We start from the raw sequence: 12,028 nt of genomic DNA, 5'->3' as shown, positions 1-12,028 counted from the left end.
TCTCTTTCAAAAATTATTTCATACTGTTACTAGCAAGTGCACATGAAAATTTCTGTACAATTCTGTACAAACAGTTTCAAGTTCATTTTATCTAGTTATATCTGTAATAATATGCATTTCCTGTTTGTTTTTCTGTTAGATTGGCATGGATGAATATATGGATTATGAAACAGCTGTTAGGATTGATGTGTAGCAGATCTTTGTATCAGATAGGGTTTTTTGTCTATTTCATTTTTTGCTGTAGCATTGATTAAAATCTCATGTAGATGCCCTAACAGGAACTCAGTTTCCTTGCTTTTTGCTTATATTTTCTTATAATAGGAATTCCTGTTTATTCAACAGATTGTATTTGATTAAAAGAGCTTTCTATTAATTTGTATTTTATTTTCTTTCATTACATATTCTGTTGTTATTAATAATATTTTTAACCATCATTTTTTTGTTTGCATACACTTAGTAAAGTTCCGTGGTTAACCTTCACATCCAAGATGAAATGGAAAAGTGTCTTTGTTACACTGAAGGGAAAGCATAAAAAAAATACAGAAAAATGCTGTCATCTCTTGCCCATGAAATTTGCAGATGTGATGGGATATCCAGAACAATAATTGCATGTGATTTATCAGTACTGACTGCTGACTACCACAGTTTAGTTTGCTACACTAACACCCAAAATGCTACTGGAAACACAGATTCTTTTGTTTTGCATTCCTCCTTTTGACAAAAACTGATTTAATTGACTTCTGTGTCTCATCTGTTATCTTCACTCCAAATTCGTAGCTGGAAGAATATAGTAGAATTGTGAAAAACCTTCTGACCCTTCTGGATGTGACAAGTATATTATCTCTAGCCTTTCAACATATGCTGCTGCTTACAGCATACTTTCTCAAATACAGTGTATTTTTAAATACCAAATATATTACTTATGTAGTGTAAAAAGTAATTAATCTTCTCACTTTGCAAAAAAACCCCTATTATTCAAATTTATCATTATTTAATATATAACTGTTTTTGTTTTTTTTTTTTTTTTGCAAGTAGGAATAAGATTTGCATGCTAGAAATATACCCATAAGAAATAGCTCTGGTAATGCCATACAATTTTTATCCATCCTTTGCACACCTGAAAAATTTATTTATTTATTGTCTTGAATACTCTTCCACTAAGGATAGAACTCTTTTGATTGTTTTCAGAAATGAAACTGTTAATTCAAGCTGCTAGTTTACAGACTGCCAAAGCTTTAAAGATTGTTTGCTTAAAGATCTGACATGTACACTAGATAAATTATCACCTAAGAAAATGCATCATATAGTGTTTATTGTTGTCATTGTCATTTATTCTTTTTTTATGTAACTTGCAGTAGAAGTTTGTTGATAACAACAGATTCAAAGGTTAGAGCTTCAGTGAACTCATATATGAAATAATGTCTTGAATTCTACTGGTGGATAAGTTCAGGGACTTGAATGCTTAAAGGGGGCTGAGGTGGATTTCAGGTATCTCGGAATATAAATGAAGGCAGTTCCACTCAGAAGAGCCTTCTGTGACACCTAATCCTGAAGAGGGAAGAAACTGTTCCTGTGGGAGATGAGCTGTTCTTACTGGAAAAATTCAAGCACAGCAAAAGTTACTGGAGCATAATTTAAAGGAGGCTTATCTGCTCTAGGCCGTCTCTGTACTTAATGGTAAACAGGTGTTAAAAGCCTCCTTAGGAGTTGAATGATCCTCTCAAGAAAACTATTTCTTTCAGTTGGCTATGTCCCTTTGTCCCTCAGGGAAAGTAAGTATCTAAAATAATTTACAGGCTCATTTAGGGGCTGAAAGCTAGATGGGAAAAACTCAGGTTCAAGAATCTATTTTTGGCTATGCCAGAACTCACTTAAAGTGAGTAAGCATCCATGCTGCTAACCTCAGTTCTGGAAATTAAGAGAAGCAGCTTACATGAAACTTATGCACTATTATGTTATGTTCCTTAAAGGTTAGTATTAAAAAAAATGAGTTTGAGGTTGTGTCTGTGGGAAGTCTTTAATCATAAGCAGATAAATTAACAACTCTGAGGGACAAAAGATTCTGAGACAGACAAAAATTATGTTTGACTGAGTCAGTCTGCTAAAAGAAATTTTTTCTTAACCCATATCAAAATGTTCCATGATGTGTTATAATTCAGAACAAGTCTGTTTAAGAGTTAATTAGCCTTACATTGCTCCTTCACATCTCCCAGAGGAAATACAATGCCCATGGGAAGTTCACGTTTGGTTGCTGAGAAGTTGTATGTCTTAGAAGCAGCTCTTGACTTCCAATCTCTCCATTCCTCTGCTGAGATTTTTCCCAGTGCTGTTTTTGACCTGCTAACTTTTCTGCAGTCGATTTCTTTTTGGAGTGTGCAGAATCAGAGACCATCTCGTGTCAAATACTTAACTCTTTAGCGTGAGTGACGTGCCATACTTTCATGTATTATCTACAGCCTAATAGATACCACAGAAAGATCTTGTAAGAGGTCTTTTCTTGTCATGCCCTTCGACATATATGCTCTAAGCAGAAAGTCATAGCCATTATGATGCTTATAGCAATTCAGAGAGTGAGGAATATCTCCTCTTGACAGCCTTAACATTATGACTCATCACACCCTACTTGTCCTGGTCTCAACCCTTTACATCTTAACCAGATAATGGCACTTCTATTAATTCTGAGGATGGTGGAAACACCTAATGTAAGGTTAACTCTATGGTTTTATCAGTTACAAAACTGATTATTGAACAGTGATTAAAAACAACTGCTATAAAAAGGCACTGACTTTAATACTGGCCCACAGCATATTCAGTCTAAATGCTTTAAATTAATATCAAGGAGCTTTGGCCTGTAAAATTCTAGCTTTTTTAAAATACTTCTGATTATTTTTTATACTTTTGATACTTTTTGATACTTTCTGAAAACTGCTGACAGGAATTTTATTTTGTTTCGTCTTGTTACTCTGTTGTTGCTAGTCTGTTGATTGTGGCATTATTCTGGTTTCTTCATAAAGCATCTAATAAGACATGATTCTGCCATAAATCCTATATTTATGTTATTAAATAGAACATATTTTCTATGCTTAAATAGTATCTTGGGGTTTATCTTTTTTTGGTTTTGTTTTTGTTTTTCTCCAACTCTGTGTTTCTGAGTTCCACTGTAATTTGATACTAAATTACTGGTTTTACAGGTCATTAAAAACAGAGTATTTGGCTCATCTGTCACATGTATCTCATTCAAGGAATATTCCAGGAAGAATATACTTCTCACATCTTGCTAGTTTGTTGTAAAATGTGGTGAGACTACTCCTTTCGTACGGAAGTTCAGTGGTAAGAAATTATGACCAAGGAACTTGATAACATGACTCCCTTCAAATTCACAGGTTTCTAAATCACATTTCTTCTTACTCAGAGGAAGCACTGCATGTAGCAGGCTAGGCTTTTATATCCTATAAAGCCAATTATGGATCTAAACATTTAATAGTTTTCCTCTCTTTTATTTGGCTTTTTTCATTTATAGTAGTCAGTTGACAATCTTTCAAATGCAGCTTAAACTCAGAATTTGACTCCAGGAATGCCTTTTTAGCCTCAGTGTTTGTAGTATCAATTTGGTTATATAGTAGCTCCATATGACCATTCCAATCTCTAAACAAGAGCAGGGTTACTTTTTCAGTGATATAAATTAACCAATATAAAAAGAGCTATATGAAGTTGTGATGCTTGGCATAGTGTTATGAATGTTGGACAGACCCTTCACAGACTGGCGACACTGACCGACAAGGTTATAGTTTCTTGTGGTGACTTTTTTACCAAAGATATTAAACTATTCAATAACTAAAGGTAAGTGCTTGCAGTTATATCTTCAGTTTAAAAAATACATTTTTAAAGAATACATTGTTTGCAAAGAACTTGAAAAGAGAGTTTTGCAATCAAGAGGAAAGTCCTCTTTGGTTCTATCAGAACAGAGCATGCAGATATTATTTCCTTCCCTTCCACTCCACATGCCTATCTTACATTTTCAGTTGAGAATAAGTGATCATAATTATCAGACTCTTGAACATTCTCATGTAAATAGGAACCAGTTCCAGAAACTCTGAAGATTAATGTGAGATGAACTTTGAGATCCAGATGAATTCTATTGTGTGGCATTAAAGGTTTCCAGCTGATCACTTGTTATGCAAGGTGTTCACCATTAAAACTTCAGGATTCATAAATGCACCAGAGTATAATTGCCAAAACTTTTAACTGAGTAAGACTTTAAGATTCTGTTTCACAGCATGGCATTTGCTACTTCTCTGGAATTAACTTTGTGATGAGGATAATTTAGATTTTTAAAATCAGCCAGTTAATACGTACTGAAAAAAATCGGAATACATTCTAAAACATCTACTGCCTAGTGAAAAATACTTAAAAATGGTATTTTCTTAATAAATTGTACTAAAGCAGGACAATTTTTATTCTTAAATGCATTTTTTTTTTCCTGGGGTATACCCTTCTATTATATTTCAATTTTTTCTGTATTGCAGATATGAGATATAACCAATACAAGGCAAATACACACAATTGCCTTGCTTTATATAGCCTATGGTCACATCATATTTCAAAGGCAGTATTGAGTCTGCTCCTCTCAAAGATATTTATGGTCAGCCTGACCCTTGAATAAGGTTCTTCTCCACTGAAAATTGATAGCTTTGTGATAAGAGAAGAAGATGCTTGCAGCATCAGTTCAAGACAAACATCAAGAAGGTGGATCTGCAGACGGCAGAGTGCGAATGAAGGTCCGAGGGGTGTGACTCTTCTATATGCTTATATTTATGTGCGTGCATGTGTGTGCGCGTATGTATAGGAGAGCATATAAAAATATATCTCCTATGTCTCTCCTAGATTGTATCTACAAGTATGACTTTTGGGGGTGGTGGGGGGGAAGTGTCTGCCTTGCTACCTAGTGGTAATGCATCATTCCTCACTGATCTGCCTTCTTTAAGATGCTGCAAACCACACAGGAAAAGCGATCAAATCGTTCCCAAGGCACAGAGGCTGCATTAGCTCTTTGCCTACAAGCAGGGTATGTGAATATAAGGGTAATTTCTCTACACTCCCTACTACTAATTTGTCCCCAGAACAGTAAAGAAGAACCTGCCCTTCTAGATGAGATGTTTGCACATGCTTGAACTGCGTCATTCCCATGATAGGGAAAAATAAATCAAGAATATGATCAATAGGCTTCCTGAACCTGAAAGGTTGTGGGGTTAAAAAAGGAAAATTCATGATAAAGGACAGTCTTTTAAATTACATTCCTTATCATGAATACTGTTGAAATCTCACAAATTTTAATAGAAATTGAATTAACACTGATTGAAAAGATACAGTTGAAACAAATCCTGTTTCATCTGTGTTGGTCATGCTGTTAAAAAATTAATTTTTGTTTCTAACATCTTTAAACATTTTGAGTTATTTGTCTGATGGGGTGCTTGAGTCCTTGAAACCTAGGTTACCATTTACATTAACTCAATAGCAGCCTGTTGCCACGTGTTTTGAGCCTGCATTTCTATAGTACTCCTTCTGCCTACTGATGTTCCCTAGTTTTAAGTATACAGGAAGTGCAAAACGGACAACTTGCAGTCCTGATATGGGGAAAGAAAAATAGAGCATCAGCAGATTTTACACACGTTTAGATGTGCCTAGTCTGTCGTGTCGTCTCCTAGCATGCAGTTGGAGCATTTTTCAGCCACACAAGAGTGACTGTTTTGGAGCTTTTCCAGAAGCTCTGCTTGGAGTCAAAGAAAGAAGTCTACATTTACAAAGAACCATTCACAGCTGTCAGAAGTTAGCTGTCTGTGGGACTCAAAGTACAGCTGCAGTTTTTCCAGAATACTGACAACGTCTGTGGCAACCAGAGTCTTTCACTAGTACTGGGATTTCTGAAGCTTTATCAAAAAAATTGTCAATGCCCAATGCCTATATATTCCACTTCTGTATTTTTGTTTTGTTTTGTATTCCGTGACTTACTGAATTATTTTTCTAAAGTTAGGAAATTATAAGATATGAACTTCTGAAATTATATGCTTCTTATCTCCAGGGCTTCTGGGTTTTATTTCTAAGCTTCCAGAATGAACAGAAAACATTAAACTCTGTTTTTTTGTTTTTCTGAAACAAGTATGATTGTATCTGTAGCCTTTATGAAGAAGAAGCAGCAGCAATATTTAAACTAAACAGGAGTCATGGGAGTGTATCCTCCCAATTTTGGTAAAGTCAGATGTATATCCTCCTCTTTTTACCTCAGTAAGGATGGTATCTACAGCTCCATTTCTTCTGTAGACACCCTTAAGTGTTCCTCATTTTCAGTTCTTATTGAATATTCAGAGAAACAAACATATTGTGATATAATGCAGTGTAAAGCGCAAGTGCATTTCTCAGAAATACAGTCACCAGAGACAAAATGTTTGAGTTATGAGAGTCTTTTTCTAATCCCCTTCTCTCTTTGTCTCCTTAAAAGTTTGCATAATTATAGCAAGGAAATGAAAAGCAATTGTGAACAGAAACCATACGTTCTTATTTCTTCCATGAAGTACATGGTACACATATAAAGCAGTATAAACACTAACATTTTTTTGAATTGTATCACAGAATGTCATCTTAAAGAATATTTCAAATATAAAAACACAGGGGAAAAAACCTACAGTGAAGCCAGAGATTTGACCTGGGTCAAGAATTAAAATCAGGATTATTTTTATGGCATGTATTTTACACCTAAAGCAGCTTCAAAATTCTATTTTTGCCAAGTTTTTTCCTTTTTTTTTTTCCATTAAGGGTAAATCTCATTGTTCTCAAGCTTTCATTTTACTGAAAATTTTTGATGTCAATGATGAGGGGGCTTACAAACCTAGACAAGGAACCTTGCCCCAACTCTTTTTTTTTTACTTTGTGTTAGTTGGAAATAGCTGAAAGAGTTTGCCAGTTCATCCAGGGAATCACTGTTAAAAAGAAGAAGGGGAATATAAAGGGGGATGACATTTTATGAATCATGGCTTCCATTTTTTGTGTTATTCCGGACCCTGATCCACCTTACTTGGGTGTTCTGTATAACTTCTAACTTTATTACCTTATTGAGGCTGACCTTGTAGTGTAGAAATATGAAATACAGCTCCTGAGGAGCTGTAGTGAAAATCCCTCTGCAATCAGGACTGGTTGTATCTGTCTGTCAAGCTGCTGTGCTGGGGGCAACACAGAAACTGACTGTTGTTCAGTGGGAGCATTTCTAGATATCCAGTTTCTCTGAATACAGTGATTCTTTCTTTAAAATCTCCCGAGTTACTGTTCTAATTTCCAGAAAAAAAAACAAACCCAAACCAACAACGAAAAACCAAACCAAACCAACAAAACAAACAAAAAAACCCAACCCAAACCAACCAACCAACAAACAAAAACAAAAAACAACAAACAAACAAACAAACAATGACAAAAACACCAACTTATATTAATGGAAAAGGAAATGACCTGTAAATGTATGCTGTCATTAGTTTTGATCTTCTTAAAGGAACATTTTTTTTCAGTTCCTTTTACTTGTGCAGTAATAAGCAGATGCCACAGGCCAGTGATTTCGGATGTCTCAGTGAGTCTGTGACTTATGACACATAAGATTTCTTCAGGAAGAAATCTTTTGGATTTGAATATGTTTCCATATTTTGAGTAGTGCTGCCTTGCTATATTTAACTGTGCATCAGGATGCCACTCAGTGAAAATTACTTTCCGTCTGTGTTGCCATTACTTGTCCATTTCACATAGTAGGTTTGGTTAGTTTTATATTTGTACTATGGTTTTTCCTCTTCAATATTTTTGAAGCCAGATCCAAATCACCATATTTTAATTATTCACCGTTATCAAATCTCTCTAAGCACTGTAACATATATATAGGTGGGTGAAACTACCTCCATGATATTGAAAGAAATATGCAAAAAACACTGTTGAAAAAGGCTGTGAAAATCAGCATCCAAAGGGAATCAAAAAATAATTTTATTTCAAAAGGTATTGTAGTAGGTATATTTTCTTCATATCCCTGAAAGATGGAGAGAAAATCCATGTTGATAGATGTGTTCATAGCTCTACCCTGTGGAGTCCAAGACAATCTTTAAAGCAAATAGCACATTATTATTGTATCGCCATCATGTTGCCCAAGGTTTCTAAGCAGCCTTGAGGCAATCACTTCCTAAGCCATTGGGAACTCTTTATCTCATGAAATTTGACATGCCCATTTTGGGTAGAAAAGTACTCAAATGGAGTCACCTTTCATCATCTCAGAACTTGCAAGTTGTCAAAAGACTTGGCTTCCAAGGGGGTTATGAAAGAGCAGATATTTTTCATTGTTTGGATTCTATATTCCACTTTGGCCGCTGTTTATGCAATAAAAGTGAAATGCTCAGGAAAAAAGCATAAATCTTGATATGTTATTGCTGTTTCTCTGTGAAACCCATCCTTGTACTCTGTTTTCTAACACAATAATAAACTGTCACTCAGTTATGGTTAATAGCAGAAAACTCGATGGTGGAAACATTTTTTATTAATGTCTGATTAGTACAGGGAACTTGTTAGAATTTTTTAGCCCTTGAGCAATATTTTTATCAAGTTTCAAGAGTTAAATTTTATATGCATAATGCAAAAATTTGGAGTTGAACTGTTAGAACAGCCAAGACTTTTTGGAATGGATATGATAAGTGGGATGAGGGAGAGAATTAGCAAGACAAAAAGTGACAAAATCTCATCAGCCAAAACAAAACAATTTAATAAATGAAGAGAAACAGAACAAAGCAAAACAAATAACGCAGAGGCAGTCAATCACCACCTCCTACTACCAGACTGATGTCCAGACAATTTCCAAGCAATGCCTACCTTCAAAAAACTATCCCTGCTTCAGACCTTCCCTCCTTTCTACTTTTTATTGCCCAGTATGGTGTTATATGGTATTGAGTATCCCTTTAGTTGTTTGAGTAAGCTGTCATGGCTGTGTCCCTCACCAGCCTCTTGCCCACCCCTAGGCCAAATACCTTCAGGGATATAGACAGTAAGAAACAGAGAAGTTCTTAGTGCTGTGCAGGCACTGTTCAGCAGTAGTTAAAGTGTGCTATCAACACCATTTAGATCACTAATCTGAAAGGGCACCATGTGGGCTGCTGTGAAAAGGATTGACTCCATCCCAGCCAGACTCATTACAATACGTCAATTTCTTTTAACATCAAAGTTTAAATTCTTGCAGTATTTTTGTAAAAGAGCTGATTGTAACTACTATCAGGGACATGGCGCTAGACTAGGTGTACTCTCCTGGGTTGATACTGTATGACGATTGTTAGTTTCCTAACTCACAATTCCACAGAACTAATTGTGGGAAAGCAGACTAGATGTTTGTGTTGTAAACTCTTTTAAGAAAATTAAATATCAGGGAAAGAGAGTAAAAATTAGCTAAATTGTTGAAAATCAGTTGTAATTTTAAGTTTTAAGTAAAATTTTAAATTATCCTCTTTTGAGAGCAGGGAGTCATAAACAGTTTCACCAAAATTTGCATAAGATTTACCCAAGTGCAAGCATAATAAATATGTTCAGAGAATCATCATCAAGGACTGAAATTAGAAAATATTCATCAAAACATACACTCAGAAAGTTTTGTCTTTATTTCAATATGTTCCTTTGTAAACTGGAAGACGATGGCTTCCAGTAATTTATACACCATATTTTAGCAAGTGTGTCCCTAAACAGATGAACAAATATGTATGGATATATTAATATCTATGTATAGTCACACACATTTGACCACCAATATATCACAAAATCACAGCATATCTGAGGTTGTCAGGAGCCTCAAGAGGTCACCCTGTCCACCTCCTCTGCTCAAGCAGGGCTATCTAGAACAGATAGTCCAACAAGATTTCCAGATGGCTTTTGAATATGTTCAAGAGGTTTCACAACCTTTCTGGGCTACATACGTGTGCCTGTAGTATGCATCTATAATTTTTCCACAAAGTTGTATCAAAGCAAAAACTGAGAACTCTGTCAAACAGCCAAACAAAAGATTATAAATTGTTTTTAAGTGTAAAATGCCTGATTATCTCCACTGGATATAGTTAATATACAAATATTATGTCTTCAATTTTTTATGTCAGTAGGAGGTTGTTCCATCAAATGTTATTTAAAAAAAATTGAGAGAGAAAAATATAATGTAAAATTCAGACCATTTTCACTCACCTAGTGTTTGAGTGTCTTTATGTATTGACAAAGTCTTGTCTTTTCAGGACTACATATAATACTGTGTGCTATTTTGACTAATCTTTTTTTTTAACCAGTCACAAGACAACTTTTGTACCCCTTTCTCTTTTCAAAGATAAATATCAAGGCTGTTTTACACCTTTTCCTTTTTAATAATACAAGAATACAATTTAATTAAAAATGCTATTTATTAATTTTTCTAAGTTTATTGGTTATGATCTTGGAAAACACTTATGAGGACATTTACTTATCCACCTACTGATCTATTTTCAGGTCATCTGTTGTGATGTGGCTAAAAATTATAATCAATAAATGGGATTTTTCCATTGTGAAATTTAGGCTGATTTTAGAGGTTAGGGGCTTATTTAATCAAAGCTCTTTTCAGAAATATTTTATGAAAGACTATTTTTCTCATTCCAGTTTCAGTTTACACATGGCATTTGGAAAGACCAGACTGAGTTAGTGGTGATGTTCAAATCATAGAAACATAGGCTCATAAAGTAGGTTAAGTCAAAAGGGACCTTTGGAGGTCATCTCTTCCAACTCCCCACTCAAAACAGGGCCAGCTTCTAACTATCAGATCTTATCATTCTTTTTGTAAATGTTGCTCTTGGCACAATTATCAAGGGAGTAACTGAGAGTTTATTTCTATCTATGAAGGAATTTCATTTGACTTGACTTTCAATTAACCTGGAGTCATTGATAAGACGTCTTTTGATTGCCTTTGAAAATCAGCTTGTACTAGTTTTGAATGACTGAGAATTTTATATAGGTGGGGTGGGCTGAATTTGGCTGGACACCAAGTAAAAACCAAAACTGTTCTATCAATCGTCCTCCTCCTCAGGACAGGGGAAGAAAAAATATAACAAAAGGCTCTTGAGTTGAGTTAGGGACAGGGAGATTTCTCTCATCACTTACCAACATGGGCAAAAGCGACTCGCTTGGGGAAAATTATTTTAATTGTTTACCAATCAATTCAGAGTAGGGTAATGAGAAAGAAAGCCAAACCTTAAAATATCTTCCCTCCAACTCCCCCTTCTTATTGGGTTCAACTTCACCTTCAAATTCTCTACTTCCTCCCCAGCTGCAGCTCAAGGGGATGGGGAACAGAGCAGTTGATTGTGTTGTCTTTGCTGCTCCTTCCTCTTCAATGTCTTCCCCTGATGCATTGTGCAGTCCCACACATGGGAGACAGTCCTTCACAAATATCTCCAACATGTGTCCTTCCCTTGAGCTACAGCTCTTCAGGAATGACTCCAACTTGGCTCCTTTCCATAAGGTACAGTTCTTGAGGAACAAACTGCTCCAGCATGGGTTTCCCACAGGGTCACAGGTCCCACCCAGGGCCTGGTCCACTATGGGCTTCCCATCAGATCACAGCCTTCAGGCATCCACCTCCTCCAGCAAGGGGTCCTTCAGAGGCTGCAGGTTCCATGGGAACTACATGGGTTACAGAGGGACCAGTGCTCCAGCCGGGTCTTCACCATGGGCTGATGGGGAATCCCTGCTCCAGCATCTTTCCCCATTCCTTCTTTGCTGAGTTTGGTGTCTGCAGAGTGGCTTCTGTCATATGTTCTCACGCCTCTCTCTGGCTGTTGCACAGCAGGTTTTTTTCCCTTCATAACCATGTCATCACGGAACTGCTACCATCGTTGCTGACTGGCTTGGCTTTGGACAGCGACAGGTCCATCTTGGAGCTGGCTGGCACTGGCTTTATCGGACATGGGGTAAGCTTCTGGCATCTTACTCCCCCTCACTCTCAATACCTTGCCAT

Source organism: Corvus cornix, chromosome 1 (genome assembly GCF_000738735.6).
Source record: "Corvus cornix cornix isolate S_Up_H32 chromosome 1, ASM73873v5, whole genome shotgun sequence".
Classification (NCBI taxonomy): Eukaryota; Metazoa; Chordata; class Aves; order Passeriformes; family Corvidae; genus Corvus; species Corvus cornix.
This window is presented reverse-complemented; position numbering follows the sequence as displayed.